At 34.4% G+C, this 18980-nt stretch overlaps 1 protein-coding gene across 2 annotated transcripts in view; it reads right to left on the bottom strand.

Annotated features, from left to right (window-relative positions):
- CCSER1 (coiled-coil serine rich protein 1) overlaps positions 1-18980 on the bottom strand; it is a 1463256-nt gene that overhangs the window by 632209 nt on the left and 812067 nt on the right. The window contains exon 3 of one of the 2 annotated variants that reach the window (XR_008716743.1): positions 15678-16400. The exons of the other annotated variant lie outside the window; for it this stretch is intronic. The gene's annotated coding sequence lies outside the window, so the exon portion shown is untranslated. Of the gene's footprint in view, positions 1-15677; positions 16401-18980 lie in introns of those variants that run through there. 2 annotated transcript variants of the gene reach the window in all.

Here is an 18980-nt window from a genome sequence, read left to right as displayed (position 1 = left end):
ATATCATAGATGGTACACACAGCTTTGCTGAGAAGCAAGACGGAATAAAATTGAAGGAAAAGTTAAGAACCTCTTCTGTTATGAGAGTTCTGCAGAGCTTTATAATTTTTTTGCACTGTTCAGGAGTTGACTGAAAAAGTGATGCAGACTTACAAGATGATAGAGATGTTTTTTCATGTCTGCTGCTTTTTCTTTGAAGGCTTACAGGTAAAAACAACTCACTTAATAAAACCTATACTATGCATTCAATTATTTTATGAAGGGCCAAAAAAGATGAATCAATACAAAATTCTCTACATAAATATATGAATTTACCTGTGAAATACAGAATACTGAAGTATAAATATGCACACTTATCTATAAAAATAAAGGAATATTTATCTGCAACAGTATTAAACATGTTTGTATAAAAGGATATATATATGTATGTACACAAGCATATATATATATATATATATATATATGTTCAAACGGATGCACCAAACATGAAAGAAATTAGATTAAATAAAGTCTTTCTCTCTTTATTAACTTTCAACTATTTAAATTATAATATCTTCTAAAACACTTCTAGGGTGTATAATCTAAACAATGCCATGTCAATATTAAAAAATCATAAAATATTGAATGATTATTGCTAATAAAAATTTCTTTGTATAATATTATTTGTATAAATCTCTATTTTTAAGTGAAATAAAATAAAACACTATTTTAAATAAGAATTTCTTTCCTATAACTAAATCAGAAACATTTTTCCGTGATTATTATGAGATGATCAACTTAATTTCCAACATTTTAAACTTTCTGGCTTATATCAAAAGTTTATCACTAATACACCAGAGTCATTTCTGATTTTGTAACCACCACAAAAGTTAATTAGATAATAAAATATATTTTTAAATATATGAATGTACATAGAGATGGAATATGTAATTTCACTAAAATTATGTAAGAAAATCATTTGTACTGAAAAATAACATACAAAACTATATTAGGGGATAGATACAGGAAGATAAATATTAAAGCACAAATGATCTAAATAGTTTTTCCTATCATCCATAAATTTAGAGTTTTGAAAAAATATTTAAAACTCTGAATCATTGACAGATTTCTGTGTGTGTGTATCTCAAGGGTATTTTTAGGATACAATATGTATATGATTTCCAAAGTCTGATGGGGTCAGATAGAAGAACATGTAAAAACAGTCTAAAATTATTATTTCCCTAAATACTTTGACTCAAATATTGTCATGGGAAGATGATGCGTTGAAAACAGAAATGTTCAGAGGTAACCTTCGAGAACATGATAGGCTACCCTGAGCTAAAAGAGACCCAGTTCTGAGTCAGTTGTAAGAAGGGGACTACAGAAATAATGTATTTACGAGTATGACTTTACCATGCTTCCCAGGTAGAAAGTAACACTGTGAGATGGTTAAAAAAAAAAAAAAAGCCCTTTGTTATATTCCTGACAGACGCTATAGCACATCTTAGTTAATAAGATGTTAATAGATTTCTTAGTTAATAGAAATCAATAAGGATTTCAGCATTTTTTCATGACTAACACCTAGAGCAGGTTTCCTGACTTGGCTATATTCATATGTTGGGCTGAACAATTCTTTGCTGTTGGGCGTGTCTTGTGCATTATAGGATATTAAGCAGCACCCCCCTCTACACACCAGATGCCAGATGCATTCTCCAACTGTGATAACTAAAAATGTCTCAGGGAACTGCCTGATGTTCCCTGGGAGGGTGAGGGGCTGGATGGGAAATTGCTCCTGATTTTCATTGTTCTAGAAAAGGTAATAAAAAAGAATTAACCTAAGTTACCTAGAGATTTTCATTCTCTGGCTCTCCTCTCACAGTTAGATTTAACATTTTCTTTTCAAGCATTTGCTTTGCCACATTTTAATAAATACTTCCTTATGGAATCAACAAAAAGAAAATGCCTTTTATGCCCCAATGAAAGGTTCCTTTACCATTGAATTTTACTGCAATGATTTAACTTTTAGTTTTTCTTTCTTAATATTCCATGAAAAATGAACAAGTGTTTTATTCCTATTCATGAGAGTAAAGTGAGAAAAGGACTGTGTGTGTGTGTGTGTGTTGTGTGTGGGTAAAATTAACATTAAGACAATACTAGAGTCATTTGGGAGAAGGCAATGGCACCCCACTCCAGTACTCTTGCCTGGAAAATCCCATGGACGGAGGAGCCTGGTAGGCTGCAGTCCATGGGCTTGCTAAGAGTCGGACACGACTGAGCGACTTCACTTTCACTTTTCACTTTCCTGCATTGGAGAAGGAAATGGCAACCCACTCCAGTGTTCTTGCCTGGAGAACCCCAGGGACGGGGGAGCCTGGTGAGCTGCTGTCTCTGGGGTCGCACAGAGTCGGACACGACTGAAGCGACTTAGCAGCAGCAGCAGCAGCAAAGTCATTTGACTATGACTGGAAAAGTTCACGTTCAGTATCATAAGCATCAGGTTCACGGACATCTTTGCCACAAGCGTTTTTGCTGCAAACATTTTCACCACATAACTAATTGGCTACAAGGCAATTGTGCCATTAAGAAAAAGATAAACAATGAAACAGGTAGATTAAAAAGGACATAATGAAACATGAGAAAAGACTGACAGAATTACACAGACTTTATTGTGAAATACAAGATATCTGAATGCATTTAAAATGTGTGTAGGTTCATGTCAACGCTATGCAAATAACATTTCATTTTGTGGGCTGCACCTGAGCAGTTTGTCTTCCAAGTCTTTTGTTCACAGTATATAATAGTTTTTTGTTTTTTGTTTTTTTTTGCTTACTTATTTGTCTCTTCATTTGGCATCACACTTCTTTTTCACGAATATTTATTCCTTCATTTGGAGAGGTATCAGCTTCCAAACACCAGGATGTATATTTGTATCTGAGTTTTGTACTGCATTGTGAAAACCTCTACACTGTTATTTGTTCTTTGTCACATGTCATCGATGAATGTTCCAAACTTCTGTGGGAAATGTGGCTGCAACTCTGCATGTAGTGTGTTTTTAAATATGAAACCAATGATGTTCCAGCCTGGCAGAGCAGAGACTAGAACCTGTCCCATGACTTGAGGGTGCGGCAAAATGCGCCCTCGTGATTGTCCTAGTAAGTATGCTGAACGGACATTCTTGGGGCAGGACATGCTCTCTGCTCCTGCTTCACTGCCTAACCCTGCATCCGTCTCCATGAAAACAAAACAAGTTATTCCTTATCAACAGCAAAGCCTGCGCTAATCAAACTCCCTAGTATCACTATTCCCTAAAAATCTCATGTGACTTCTGCCAACAAAAATGCGGGCTCAAATGAGTCATTTTGTCTTCTTGCCATGGAGAGCAGGAGGGCCCTCTGAGTCCCCTCTTGTCAAATTATATGTGATTGTCTTTTCATTACCCTCTTGCCCCCCGTTTTAGGTCTTTCTCACCCGCTGTGCTAGATGCAGCAAACTCTTGGGACAAATCATGAGTTCAGTTCAGTTCAGTCACTCAGTTGTGTCCGACTCTTTGCAACCCCATGAGTCGCAGCATGCCAGGCCTCCCTGTCCATCACCAACTCCCGGAGTCTACCCAAACCCATGTCCATTGAGTCGGTGATGCCATCCAGCCATCTCATCCTCTGTCATCCCTTCTCCTCCTGCTCCCAATCCTTCCCAGCATCAGGGTCTTTTCCAATGAGTCAACTCTTCGCATGAGGTGGCCAAAGAGTTTCAACTTCAACATCAGTCATTCCAATGAACACCCAGGACTGATCTCATTTAGGATAGACTTGTTGGATCTCCTTGCAGTCCAAGGGACTCTCAAGAGTCTTCTCCAACACCACAGTTCAAAAGTATCAATTCTTCGGCTCTCAGCTTTCTTCACCATCCAATTCTCACATCCATACATGACTACTGGAAAAACCATAGCCTTGACTAGATGGACCTTTGTTGGCAAAGTAATGTCTCTGCTTTTAAATATGCTATCTAGGTTGGTCATAACTTTCAAATCATCATCATCTATCAACTCAATAAAACCATCAACAATGTCACTAACTGGAAGAAATGTTCATGCCTTTTAAACCCAACTGTCAGATCAAAAAGTGTCAACCAGTTATTTATCTTTCAAAACAAAGATGTCAAAGCAAAAGTACCTAGAACCAGAAATATTAGCCTCAACATTAGAGCTCATGTATGATAATTACCTCAATATTGCCTCCTTAGAAAATCTAACTTCTACTTGCAATAATAAAAAAACAGAGGAAAACATTTAAAAGCATTGAGAATAAAAAATTACAACCATCCTCAACAAAAGTCTTCAAATGTGTCTATCATTTGAATAGACTTCAAAGTCTATTTCTCTTTGAATGACATGCCAAGAGTTAATCAAATATGAACTTTTACATCATGTCTTCAATATTATTCACTATATATATATATATATATATATATATATATATATAATCATACTGGATTTTTAACAAACCTTGTGAACCTTATGGCAGAATACATTGCCAGTAGATTTTATGAAAATTAACACAGAACACCACTTTACCCACACTTTCAGTACTCTTCTTTATTGTGAAATATTGAAACAAAAGGAAGAAAAACATGTTTTTTTCTCTACTTTCTAAAATATTCTCTACTGAAAACATGGTTATGCCCTTCACAGCATTCTCTTCCCTTTCAGCCAAACGATTATCTTTTGAATGAAATTCCTCAACAGTTATTGAGCACTTCTATCAAAAGTAAGTTTTATTATCTCTTCCTGGGCAAGAGTGCTAAGAGAATCAACTATGGGTTAAGGGCATACTGTTGTTTTCTTCTATACTAAGTTAAGTAAACAAATCCAGAATCATTGAGAAATGTGATGTTAGTTCATTAACCCTTTGATGTGAAGTGTGAGCTATTAGGATTCATGATGTCCATATTCCTGATAAGTAACGGTCAGGAACTTATTAGTAAGATGCAACTTATAATTTATTAATCTCTATCAATCCTGAGTCAAATTTCAAGTTCTAAGTTTCCTGTAATACTGCTTACACAAGTGCCTATTCTGGATACCTAGAAGACATCCAATAAGTGATTACTCGATCAAAGATAATGAGAGATCTCACACTTATTTGTGACAATGTTAAACATATCTGTGAAACTTGGAAATATAACATATAGTTCAGAAAGCTGTGGTACATATACACAATGGAGTATTACTCAGCCATTAAAAAGAATACATTTGAATCAGTTCTAATGAGGTGGATGAAACTGGAGCCTATTATACAGAGTGAAGTAAGCCAGAAAGAAAAACACCAATACAGTATATTAACGCATATATATGGAATTTAGAAAGATGGTAACAATAACCCTGTATACAAGAAAGCAAAAGAGACACTGATGTATAGAACAGTCTTTTGCACTCTGTGGGAGAGGGAGAGGGTGGGATGATTTGGGAGAATGGCATTGAAACATGTATAATATCATATATGAAATGAGTCACCAGTCCAGGTTAAATGCACGATACCGGATGCTTGGGGCTGGTGCACTGGGACGACCCAGAGAGATGGTACGGGGAGGGAGGAGGGAGGAGGGTTCAGGATGGGGAACATGTGTATACCTGTGGTGGATTCATGTTGATATATGGCAAAACCAATACAATATTGTAAAGTAAAAAAATAAAATAAAATAAATTAAAAAAAATAAAGAAAAGAAATGGATAGACCAATTACTTATACACGTAAAATTCCTAAAAAACAACCCTAAACCCTAGTAAATTAAAGTTAACAGTATATAAAAAAACAAAGAATGTAGGGCAGGTAAGCACCAGAGTAACATGTCAGCTCTGTTTCAACTGCATGCTAAGATAAATATAGACTCCACAGTGCAATCACATTGTTTTCAAGAGCACCCTGGAGTCAGTAAAAGTGGTTATCTCCATAACCAAGATGACCTAGCCATGCAGGCGGAAACCTTGCTGTTTTTAATCATCATGTTAATCACCATTGCTAAAGGGCTATGAATATGCCTCCTACAAAAGCCTGTACAGAAATATAAGATGACTTCCACCCCACCTTCCAGAATTAGATGGTTAGCACTGTGCTTATTCAATATGTTTTCCTTTTGTAAGAGTTTCTACATTTGATTAGTAGGCGATATTAGAATACAGCACTATAAATCACTCTTCTTCATTTATTTGGGTCTTTACCTGCAGATGTAGTTGGTAATAAAAATACATTTCAGTCTCCATCAAGTTTAGTTAGTTTCAGGGGGAAAAAAAATTAAAATTTTAAGACCTCAGTGTGATAGTTCAGAGGCAATATGATAAAATGAAATTTAAACTCATTCATTCTCTAAAGCATTAAACCTTAATAGAACAATCAAAATTTATCAAAGCTGCCTACTATCTTTTTCACTTTCCTTTCTCTTTTGATTAAAATATAATTTTTACTGTGATCTTAGAAAATAGTCGGGTCAGAAAGTTGGTATTAACTAACTGTGATTCTTTTTGCACACCTCTCTTGCAATCTGTTTTGCAATGAAATGAAAGTATCACTGCCTTAGATAATCACTCTAACACTGTACCTGGTTGAGGTGTGTGATGTGATAACATGTTGGGTCTCACCAGACTAACTTGGGGGACATTTAGCACTTATTGTGACATCAGTCAGGTCTTCCCTAAACCTCCATGGTTTCATCTGTAGAGTAGGGATAATGACAAGGCCCACTGAACGAGATGAAAAGACCATACAGGGGATTATAGTTATTTTTACTTTGTATGCCCAGAATCTACACAAGTACTTGGCATATAACAGATTCTCAAAAATATTTTGTCAAATGAATGACATGATTTTTTTAACTGCGTTTTAATGATTTGTTTTCCTGAATATATCACACGAGAATGACCACACCCTACCTTTTTCTGTTTACCACTTTGTGTTCTGATTTTTTGTTATAATTTAGCAATCTAATAATATGATATTCTTTCAAGATAATATTTACTACTATTTATTAATGCCAACTTATGTGTTTTGTGTTATCCAGTCATATTTTATGATTGTTTTCTTACTAAAGTTGAAGTAACTTTTATATATTTAATCAAACTGAAAGGATTAAACTGGGTTCCTATGGACCATGGCTGCCCACATAAATGGATACCAAATGTGCCTGTTTCATAGAGCAATAAATAAAAGCAAGCAGAATATAGTGAAAAACACTAAGAGTGCCTGTGTTTGAAACTCAAAGGTACTTAAATATGTTAGCATCTATTCTCTTCCTATATATATAAATCTATAAGATAACCCTAAAAATTAAGTGATAGATCTAATTATGCTGAACTATATTCTATTTCTAAAAGTACCATATTTCAGACATTTTTGCTATCATAATTATAAAACATTATGATCATACTTTTATATTCCGATAGTCTATACTCATCTATGATTCTTTGGTATATATGTGGTATTAAACATATATGCATATTATCCCAGGGCCCAGCATATTGTAAGTGGAAGTGCAAGTGAAGTCTCTCAGTCATGTCCAACTTTTTGCAACCCCATGGACTGTAACCTACCAGGCTCCTCCATCCATGGAATTTTCCAGGCAAGAATAATGGAGTGGGTTGCCATTTCCTTCTCCAGAAGATCTTCCCGACCCAGGGATTGAACCCGGGTCTCCTGCATTGTAGGCAGATGCTTTACCGTCTGAGCCACAGGGCAGTCCCAGCACATTGTAAGCACCTAGTAAATATTCTCTAAATAAAGGAAAGTAATGTGAATCCATGCAAATCATGATATCCTATTTTAGTTGACAAATCAAACTTATGCTCAACCTATTACTTTGAATATTTTACCTACTTTTATTTTTTTTCTATTAAAATTAAATACAAAGTGAAGACTAGACTTGAGAATTTCCTGAGCAAACAAAACCATTTAAGCCACCTAAGCAAAACTATATCTATTTTATTTCATGAACATATGCAAAATTTAACTTAGGTTATTTCTTGTAAATTACTCTGACAATCCTAAATCATCTTCCTAAAAACTTTGAGATAATCACTTTTAACAAATCTCCTGCCATCAGGAAGCACCCATTATAATGACTAATCATTATAAAAGTTAAACAACTTCCTCACTTTCCCTTTTAATTCATTTTGTGACATCATGCCCCTGAGCTCTGAGCTTTAGATTAGTCTTAGAATTTGAACACCCTCAGCTTGCAAACTGTTCTTATGTGTACAATAAACTCTTGCTAATTACTCCTTGTTGACTTGGTGATTTAACTTTGCTATTTACAGTTTCTGACAGTTTTTGGTGTCAGAAGTTATGAGTCAGAAAAGACCCCCAATTACCTCAAGGCCAGTGAGTAATCAGGTTCTAATGCTTTCTTGTTGACCCTGGAGTTTGAGGTTAAGTCCTCTGCTCTCTTTGCATTCTGAGCTCTGACTTTATTGTGCAGATCTGTAGTTTGTTTACTAAGGTGTCAACTATAAATTGGGACTTGCCAAGAGCATTGCCAATGACTGAACAACAAGAGCATTTGCCATCTGCCTCTGTGGAGACTGAATCCTGTGCTGCTGCAGCTGTTGACCTTCAACACCCCCTGAGGAAGTTCAAGGTGGAGTGAGGCACTCTGTGCTCCAGGGAATATGGTGGGACAGGTCTTAGATAGTTAGATGTTTTTAGCAACAAATTTTATGGTCTCAATTCTTGCATCTCCTCATATCTAGAAAAGCACTAAATTCCTTTAAGGTGATGTCAGATCCTCATGACCAGCAGAAAACCTTTTGTAAAATAACTGCTTAACGGTACTGAACTCTGCCTACATATTGACCTTCCTCCCACTGCCTCTTTGGAGCAGTGTCTCAGAGCTGAGGTGCTGTCTCCCAGGCTGCAGTCCTCATTTTGCCCCAAATAAAATTTAACTCACAACTCTCAAGTTGTGCATCATTTTTTAGTTGACAGAGGCTTCTTGGTAATTCATCCCATTCTCTTCAAAAGGCAGGAAACACGAATCTCTGTGTTTTGGAACAGCTGTTAAGAAACAGGACCCTTCATAGTTAAGATGTCTTAGGGAATTTAAAAGTAAAGACAGGTTCTAAGTAGTCTAAAACATTTTCCACTTCTGTTTAAAAAAAAAAAAAAAAAAAACCCTCCTGGTGTGTTATATATATACTCACTATGGACCAGCAGCTTTTGCCTATTTGGAAAATGAATAATTTTGGACAATTTTGAATTGTAGGGGCCACTTTTGGGAATGATTAACTTAGAATAGATAACCTATCTTAAGGGAAAACCTAGGAAAGCAGACTTCACACTTCGCAGAGACAACAGAATGCATTGTTTGATTGGCATTCAGAAGCTTCTAAAAGACAAACTGTCTCCAAAAAATAGCTTCTCTAAAAGGACTTTTAAAGCATGCAAATAAAATAATCTTTAAAAAAAAAAAGGGGGTTGCCACTTCCTCCTCCAGGGGATCTTCCTGACCCAGGGATCAAACTTGCCTCTCTTGCATGGCAGGCAGATTCTTTATTGCTGAGTCACCTGGGAAGCCCAAATTGTGTATATGTACACAGTTTGTGTATATGTACACAATTGTGTATATGCATACAATTTGTGTATATGTACACAATTTGTGTACATCTACACAAGCCCAAATTGTGTACATGTAAACACTTGAGTGTGTGTGTATACACACACACACACATATATACATATGGCATTTTAAAATATATATATATTTAATACATATATATTTAATAGTCTATATTTAATAGACTTAAAGAAAAAAGCATTTCTAGGAATTAAGTATTCCTAAAATTCCCAGAAATATAGAAACTAACCAGATGATTTTCAAGTTCACATAATCTAGTATAGTCTTTGATAAACTGAGGTTAGTGTAAGATTGTTGGTTTAATGAAAGCAGGCATGTCTTCAGAGATGTCAATATTAAATGTAATGCAAACAAACAGCCTCTCCTACCAGGCTTTACCAGTCATATAAGCTCATTCTATATCAATGTTATAAAGCTTGTCAACAAAATATTATAACTTAAAAGGTGGTTAGCTGCTTGATGTCTAATCTAAGCATAATTGTTAAAAAAACACATAACTTAAATAGATATGAATAAGTTTATACTATGTTATATTAAGTAATGATTAAAGAGCATTCATTATATATTTAAATCATTTCCAAATAAGATAATAACTGAACCCTGACACACTAATTACTACATAAGTTATTCACTTTTGTTTTTTACTTTTAACAGAGACCAGATATTTGAGTCTACATTTAAACATGTCTTTTCCATATTAAAAATTATATATGAAAAATATGTCTCTAAAAATTATAAAGTTTATAATTGTGTATTTATGAATTTGCTGACCTACTATAGAATGCTATATGACAATTCACAATTGTCAGTTATATATATGACAATTCACAAATGCCTGCTTCCTCATTTTCATTGGCACGTAAAGGTTACTAACCCTTAAAATTTATAATCAATACATAAAATTATTAAAAACAATAAGAGCAAAGGAAAATAACTTTGTATTATAATGTATGGGAAGAAAATCTGATGAGTATATAAGAAATATAGAATGTGCTGTTGTAAAAATAAAAAATTAATATCATCTAAAAAATGAGTGTCTATACTGGAATAAGAAAGGAAAAATAATAAGATAAAACCTAGATGGATATAGAAAGTTGCAGAAGGTTTGTGGAAAATAAATCTTATATTGTGTGGTCAAAGCTGGTAAAAATTGAGTAGATTTATTTATAAGGCTTAAAAAAATGAGTTCAATAATATATCAAAACAAAACCAGAGTTTAATTTTAACTCTGTTATTTTATTCTTTATTTTATTGTTGTGTTCTTAAGATTATAAAGTTTATTTTTTTTTTTAAGATTTAATATAATCCACTTTGGTAACAAAGATCTTGGTCTTATGAAATTGTTTCTGTGGTTAGTGTTTTCTTCATCAGGTCTCAGATTACTAAGACCTAAGTCAGTTCAATATTAGAAGGCTAAAGTGTTTTTTGTTCTGTGTGTATATGTGTGTGTGTGTTTACAATCATGTAACGTTCTGTACTTGCCTCTGAAATTATTTAATTGCCACTTTGGTTCAATAAACTAAGTTTTTGCTTCACAATGACTGATACTATTTAATCAGTATTTGACATCTTGTTCAGCTGTTCAGTTGTGTCTGACTCTATGTGACCCCATGGACTGCAGTACACCAGGCTTCCCTGTCTTTCACCATCTCCCTGAACTTGCTTAAACTCGTGTCCATTGAGTCGGTGATGCCATCCAACCATCTCATCCTCTGTCATCCCTTATCCTCCCACCTTCAATTTTTCCCAGCATCAGGGTCTTTTCCAATGAGTCAGTTCTTCACAACAGGTGGCCACAGTGTTGGGGCTTCAGTTTCAGCATCAGTCCTTCCAATAAATATTCAGGATGTATTTCCTTTAGGATTAACTGGTTTGATCTCCTTGCAGTCCAAGGGACTCTCAAGAGTCTTCACCAACACCACAGTTCAAAAGCATCAGTTCTTCAGCACTCAACCTTCTTTAAAGTTAAACTCTCACACCCATACATGACTACTAGAAAAACCATAGACTTGACTAGATGGACTTTTGTTGGCAGGGTGATGTCTCTGCTTTTTAATATTGTCTAGGTTTGTCATAGATTTTCTTTCAAGGAGCAAGCATCTTCTAATTTCATGGTTGAGTCACCATCTACAGTGATTTTGGAGCCCAAGAAAATAAAGTCTATCACTGTTTCTATTATTTGCCCATCTATTTGTCATAAAGCGACCAGACTGAATGCCATGATCCTTGTTTTTTGAATATTGAGTTTAAAGTCAGCTTTTTCTCTCTTCTCTTTCTCCTTCATCAAGAAGCTCTTTAGTTCCTATTTGCTTTCTGCCATAAGGGTGGTATCATGTGCATTTCTGAGGTTATTGATATTTCTTTCTGCAGTCTTGATTCCAGCTTGCGCTTCATCCAGCCTAGCATTTTGTATGATGTACCCTGCATATAAGTTAAATAAGCAGGGTGACAATATACAGCCTTGACGTACTCCTTTTCCTATTTGGAACCAGTCCATTGTTCCTTGTCTGGTCCTAACTGTTGCTTCTTAACCTGCATACAGCTTCCTCAGGAGGCAGATGAGGTGGTCTGGTCTTCCCATCTCTTTAAGAATTTTCCACAGTTTGTTGTGGTCCACACAGCAAAGACTTTAGCATAGTTGATAAGCAAAAGAAGATATTTTTCTGGAATTCCCTTGCTTTTTCTATAATCCAACAGATGTTGGCAGTTTGATCTCTGGCTCCTCTGCCTTTTCTAAATTCAGTTTGCACATCTGGAAGTACTTGGTTCATGTACTATTGAAGCCTAGCTTGGAGAATTTTGAGCATTACTTTGCTAGTGTGTGAGATGAGTACAGTTGTGCAGTAGTTTGAACATTCTTTGGCATTGCCTTTCTTTGGGCTTAGAATGAACACTAACCTTTCCCAGCCCTGTAGCCACTGCAGAGTTTTCTAAATTTGCTAACCATTTTTAATAAATTTCCTCAAGTCCAATTTTGAATGCAGTCTTTTGGATTTCAAAATAACTGAGAATTTCCAGAGGGTACCTGGAAGATCTCAAAAGACTTATGTTCTCTCCTTATTAAACAAATAAAAATAAAAAGGATGTTAATTTATTTAGCCTTATTGGATATTTTAAATTGCATGAGAAAGATTGTCAAATAAAAAGTAACATTTAAACTTCTTAGATTATATCTACATGAATATATATATATATTATTATGTGTTCTAGAAAGTATGTGAAATTATTTTTAAAAAAATCTTTTATGTACTAGCATGATAAGTCATAATTTTAGCTTTTTTACAATTTTGTATGTTAACAAAAAATTGCTTTTTAATTGTTTTCTTTTGGTGAAATATTATCAGACCTTTAACTGTGACTGATTTTAAGTCTTTTGTCACTCAAACACAGTGATTGTTTTACCTTTGATTTTCTCCAAAAGTATTTGCAGTCAACTACAAGCCTGGAAAATCCCATGGTTGGAAGAGCCTGGTAGGCTGCAGTCCATGGGGTCGCAAAGAGTCAGACACAACTGAGCAACTTCACTTTCACTTTTCACTTTCATGCATTGGAGAAGGAAATGGCAACCCACTCCAGTGTTCTTGCCTGGAGAATCCCAGGGACAGGGAAGCCTGGTGGACTGCCATCTGTGGGGTTGCACAGAGTCAGACACGACTGCAGCGACTTAGCAGAATAAGCAGCACAAGCATAATTATATACAAAAATATCAATAACCTCAGATATGCAGATGACACCATCCTTATGGCAGCAAAGTGAAGAATTAAAGAGCCTCTTGATGAAAGTGAAAGAGGAGAGTGAAAAAGCATATCATAATAGTAATTACCGTTGTCCCCAAGAGCATTGAGATGATTTCTTATAGAAAGTGTGATTATATGTAAGAAATTAAGATATGATCAAACAACATTTAGACAGTCCTGTATGAATACATAGGCACAAAATAATGAAAAACATTCTGTTGTTAAGATATTCCTGCCTCTAGCATGAAGTTAAATATGGAAAAATATATTTTATTTTCTAAATAAATAAATGTTTAAAACAATATCAAATTTAGGTAATTATGAAAAATAATAATTTTGAAAACTTTAGTAAGGAAGATTTTGTGTATGCCATAATAAAAATCACATGTGTATCATAATAGATACCTACTTTAGAGTCTTCATTAAAAAATCATTTAACACACAGCTATATGTCTTAAATCTAACCATGAATAATGTTACTTATATTTAAAAATATTATAAATAAGAACATTTAACGTGCATGTATTTCAGGGCATGAAAAATTAAATTTTCAAAATGATTTGATATAAATAAAACATGTTAATAATTGTTAAAACATCTAGCAAAACTGTCCATGGTTTTTCTTCTAAGCACTTCTTTATATGTGAATGATTAATTCTAACATTATAAAATTAATTCCTTAGCTCATGTATTATATATCTCAGACAGATACTCACATAGAAAAATCTTTATCATCACCATTATGCCTAGTGTGTAATGCAGATTTAAGGTAAACACAACCTTTAACAGTACACAATGTATGTATAATATACAAGTATGCATATGCAATCCAAGTACAATTTGTATTGAGTTTTGCAATCATGCAATCCACCAGCATCTGAAATCAGGAAAACAAAACAAAATCCTGACTTTTGGATCTGGAACACCTACAACGCAATCCAAAGCTTTAATGTTTGTTAGAAATATTAGAGGAACTTGAGAAAGTCACTCAACTTCTTTAAATTCCACTTTCCTTATTTGGAAAGTGAATTTAATTAAGCTTGTTTATCTTTTATTTTTAGTTAATTATTATCAAAGTATTTCAGACAAATATGCAGGCATAATATCATATGCAGTAAATACTGATGTTACACTGTATTTGTCAGATATATTTTTACACCTCATGCTGCTTTCTTTGAGAAACAATCAATCTCAGTTTTGTTATACCTTAGAATACAGTGCAGTGATTTTAATGATTCTTACACATTTTTCTTAAAAAAAAAAAAAGGTCCATTAATTCCTATTTTTAATTCATGTTTAATGTAATCAAGGAAATATAAAACATTTTAATAGTTAAATGATCAAGCTACATAACAAACATTGCTGGAAAGTCTGAATATATTTCACCATGAAAGCAAAATGATTAGCTGATGAACATGTTCACTGATGTATATTCAGCCCAATTCCATTAAAAAAGAATTAAATAAAGGAAAAAAAAAAAAAAGGTTTCCAAGGAAGCAGCCTGAAATGCTTTACTGGTATTAAAGAGCAATCATAAAGTAGTAGCTTTTCAGGTAGGTGGTTTTTTTGTCTATATTGACAGTTTCTGCTACATTGCTTTTGAGGGAAAAAGTACCTTTCTTTATTGACTTAATCTACTTGCTAATACATTTATTTTTTCTTTTGAACCCTAGTCAAAATATCTTTAATTGAATTTTTTTTTCTTCAAAATGATATTGACCATTCAAGCTGATAAAAATCTTTACCAAAGGAGTGCTTTACTGTAGGTAATGGAATTGCTTACATTATCTACACCTAAGGGTTTCAAATATAAAGTAAGACAATAAGTAGCAACAGATAAGAACAGAAGAATAAACTCTAGAAAGCTGTTAGTGGAACAAAATCACTGTTGTATCCTGAATCATAAAAACATGTATTTTATGTTTTTAAAAGAGCAAAGTCAACAAGGACACATACACTGTTTTCAAGTGAATAAATATATTTAGTTTTATTTTAATACCATGATTTAAACCCAACTTTGATCATGCATATTATATGTTACAAATGAGTGAAATAAGAAATTTCATAGCATAGTTCTAAATGTTACCACCATTAACTATGATTATTTCATTTCCTGTATAAAAAAAATATAGAATTCAGTAAAACCTGCTTTGTTCTCCTTAGCCCTATGGCTCTTCTGTTGCCCTGCACTACGAGACTGAGACACTTCTAGGTTCGGTCACTTATCCTTTCAATAAACTACAACATGCAAGAGTGCCTTGTTGCTACCCGGACATTTGATAATTAAAGTGAGGTATTATAGAAAGGTGATAAACAAGGACACACAGAAATCAGGCAGTATGCCAAGACCAGGAGACAGGGTTTTTTATTTTTTTAATAAGACATTCAACAAACTTCTCCTCAATATAAGGTCAATGGCCAATAAACTTTCTTCACTTGTTTAGAGATATAAATTTTTTTTACTATCTACAGAGAGAATAAGACTCTTCACGATTTACTTCATTTGAAGACATATATTTTCATCTTTTGATCTCAATGCAAGGGAAAAATAGAGGCAATTTAGTTCTTCAGTAAGAACTGTTATGCAATGATGGGTCAAATTAGAATCACTGCTTTCAAATTTATCTAATATACATAGAATATACTGAAATTAAACAAAGACTATAACCAGAGACACAAATGACATGGATGAGAAGGTTAAACAAAAAATAGGTACTGCCAAGTGGAATATTATATTTAGAACAGCTGTATGTAGAGAAATTAAAAATTAAAAGTCTATTTTTGTTTTAAAAATACAGCAAGGTAGGAATGTTAGTTTAAACTAATCCACTAATACTTTATGCAATTGTGTACAAATGCAAAAAGTGTGAAATATTTGGAATGGAAACATTTCTGTATTATATACTCTGAGAAATAGCTAATGCAAGAAATAATGGAAAATTGATATGATATTTAGCATGTCAGATTTGTGATACATTTATTATCAAATAATGATGTAAGCTAGGTTGAAATATTATGTACTGGTTTAAATAAACCTTCAGTGCATGTAGGATTCCACAGGGCCTTGAAAAGAAGAAAACAAAAATAAATAAATGAATGACATCAAATTAATAAAATGAAATAAACACATACTTTAACATGAATGTTTAAAATGTTTAAACACAAATTAAAAAAAAAAAAAAAAACACAGACCAACATAAATCTATTCTAGGTGAAACCTGTTATTAAAACTCATTAAATATATTTATATCAGTAATGTTTCCAAGCTCCCAACTTCCAATTAAATACTTTACAACCAAACACAAGGTGAAAGAGTGAAGACCAGTTAGCAAAATTTTGTTCCCTTGGTTTTATAAGTGGAGTGAAAAAGTAACAGTTTTACTCAACTCTTCATATAGTCTTCATTTCCAGAAAATTAAATAAATAGGTAAGTCTATATGGCTCTCCTGATATTTTTATAGATCATCCTGAACACAAAGCTCCAAAAGAATTTTCAACCTACCACAATTATTACTTTAATGTATTCTTTATTGAAGTTTTAAGTGACAGGAAATTAAAACATTTCAAAATATTTCACCTTTAAAAAAAGGAACTCCATTGTTCAGACATTGTGTATAAAAAGAAATAAAGGGTCTAAGAAGTCTAGAATATGGCAGCTGCTCCTAAGGAATGTGAAATTCAGTTGGAGAGATAGAAATGATATCAAAAAGATTAGCCATACTACAAGATAGTAAGTTGCGTATCAATACACAGGAGATATATACATAAATATATAGAGCATATAACAATATCTAGTACTGACAGCTACAGGATAGGGTTTCAGGACCAGTAACTGCGGAAATTATTCTATGGAAAGACAGATCACTCCAGATCAAGGGTAGAGGATTGAAGTTGGGTTTAAAAAGAGACACATTATGGAGGAGGGGCATTCTAAACAAAACAGTTAAAAACAAAACAAACCAAAAACACTAAACAAGGGAGACAAGAACTAGCAACTTGTGTTGGAGCAGTTTAAATGGAATAAAAGGTTTATGTTTGGGAACAATTAGAGCTAAAATTGCTTACGTAGGAAAGAGTGTAATTTTAGCAGCTAGAATGCTGGTTTGAGTAATGTGGATTTTATCTTTTAAGCCTTAGGCAGCCATTAAGAGTTTTAAAGTAGAAATACAACATACTGCAAGGTACATGTTTGTGATTATTTCTTTTAGATTTATCTGTCATGTATATATAGATTAGAATAAGTAGCGACTTGAAGTAGGAAGTCAAGACCAAAACCAATGGAAATCCATCCTAAAGCAGCAATCAGTACTGGAAGGTGACTGTTCTTTATAATCCAGTTTGTCATGTCAAGATGTTCCAGTTTTGTGAACAGTTGATCACTCAGGTTACAGCTCAGAGGCAACATCCTCAGGTCTTCCCTGATGAGTCTTCTCTCACAGTGAAGGCACAAGTGTACTTCACTGGACTCATCACTTAATCTCACCTGTCTGCTTATTTACATCATGGTCGTTTATCACCAAGTGAAACTCTGTCTCTTCATTTCTAGGTGATTTCCTGTCCTTATCCACAAGATGACAAGTTTATGAAGAAAGAAAACTTGTGTATTCCTTGTTCACTGCTACCGAGAGAGTCAATTCCTAGGCAGATTGTTAAGAAGTCCAGGGTCCCCAAGGAGGAGAAAGGGCTCTGGGGCCCTCAAAGTGGAGACAGGGGTCTGGAATTCTCAAGGAAGAGGAAAGGGCAAACTTTTTTTTTTGTCTACATTCCTTGCTGCTAAGTCGCTTCAGTTGTGTCCGACTTTGTGCGACCCCATAGATGGCAGCCCACTAGGCTCCTCTGTCCCTGGGATTCTCCAGGCAAGAATGCTGGAGTGGGTTGCCATTTCCTTCTCCTACATTTCTTAGTCTTATTCAATTACACAACTCAGTTTAAACTCTGTACTAGGGATTATACAACAACAATGTATCCTGCTTGAGGACAGTTTCTCCTTCCTGAAAACCTTCTGACTAATCCTAATATCTCAGAATGTATATTATGGGAGTGGGTCTGGTAGGATCTTTCTATTGTTAAATTCTAATCTTGTTATCCTAAAATGTAAATTGTGGGAGTTGCTGCTGCTGCTAAGTCACTTCAGTCATGTCCGACTCTGTGTGACCCCATAGACGGCAGCCCACCAGGCTCCTCTGTCCATGGGATTCTCCAGGCAAGAACACTGGAGTGGGTTGCCATTTCCTCCTCCAATGCATGAAAGTGAAAAGTCAAATTGAAGTTGCTCAGTCGTGTCCGACTCCTAGCGACCCCATGGACTGCAGCCCACCAGGCTCCTCTGTCCATGGGATTTTCCAGGCAAGAGTACTGGAGTGGGGTGCCATTGCCTTCTCCAAATTGTGGGAGTGGGTCTGGTAAAATTTACACAAACTTGAGACATTCTTTTGATTCATTATAATAACTAATTAAAAGGTATATAACTCCATTGCTAACACTAGCAAGGGGGCATTCTTTCTGCCCCCTTCTGATGTCTATGTCAGAAGCTTTCTCTATCTTTTTTATACTTTAATAAAACTTCATTACACAAAAGCTCTGAGCAATCAAGCCTTGTCTCTGGCCCTGGATTGAATTCTTCTCCTCCATAGAGCAAGGATC

The sequence above is a fragment of the Bubalus kerabau genome, chromosome 7 (genome assembly GCF_029407905.1).
Source record: "Bubalus kerabau isolate K-KA32 ecotype Philippines breed swamp buffalo chromosome 7, PCC_UOA_SB_1v2, whole genome shotgun sequence".
NCBI lineage: Eukaryota > Metazoa > Chordata > Mammalia > Artiodactyla > Bovidae > Bubalus > Bubalus kerabau.
Note: the sequence above shows the minus strand (reverse complement) of the source record. Positions and strands in the feature narration are given on the sequence as shown.